This window comes from Arachis hypogaea, chromosome 17, assembly GCF_003086295.3.
Source record: "Arachis hypogaea cultivar Tifrunner chromosome 17, arahy.Tifrunner.gnm2.J5K5, whole genome shotgun sequence".
NCBI classification, from domain to species: domain Eukaryota; kingdom Viridiplantae; phylum Streptophyta; class Magnoliopsida; order Fabales; family Fabaceae; genus Arachis; species Arachis hypogaea.
Window position 1 is genome coordinate 125,917,252 of NC_092052.1, and position 651 is coordinate 125,917,902.

Below are 651 nucleotides of genomic sequence, written 5' to 3' on the forward strand. Positions count from 1 at the left end.
AACTCAGCCAAGGTTTTTGGTTTGGCAACTGTGATCATTTCTTGGAATTTTTTGGGACGTAGTCCACTTTTTATGGCATGTAGATATACCTCGGGGTGGAGGTCTGGAATAGTCATCGCAACTTTGGTGAAGCGAGTAATATAATCTTTCAGACTTTCATGCTGTCCTTGCTTAATGGTGTTCAAATAGTCGGAATCATGGAGATAAATTGAAGATGTAGCAAACTGAATTTCGAATTACTTAGCGAGCTCTTGAAAGCGCGAAATGGAATCTACAGGAAAAGACAAAAATCAATCAAGTGCAGGACCATCTAAAAAGGTAGGGAAACAACGACATAAAATAGAATTAGAGGCACCGTTAACGATCATCATAGATCGGAATTTCTTGTTGTGCTTTTTCGGATCTCCCATGCCATCGTAGGGAGTTAGGGTGAGTGGCAATGTGAAGTTTATGGGCAGTCTGAAATTCATAACATTAGCCATAAAGGGGCCTACAGCGTTGCCGAGCTCGTCCTCGTCATCATTGCGCAGGTTTTCTTCTGGATGTTGGGTTTCATAAATATATGTTGGGTCAGAGTTGTCCTCTTCATCCTCTTGTCGTTCGGTGTGACTGTCATTATGCTCAATCCGAGCATTGGTTAGCTCAGCTATT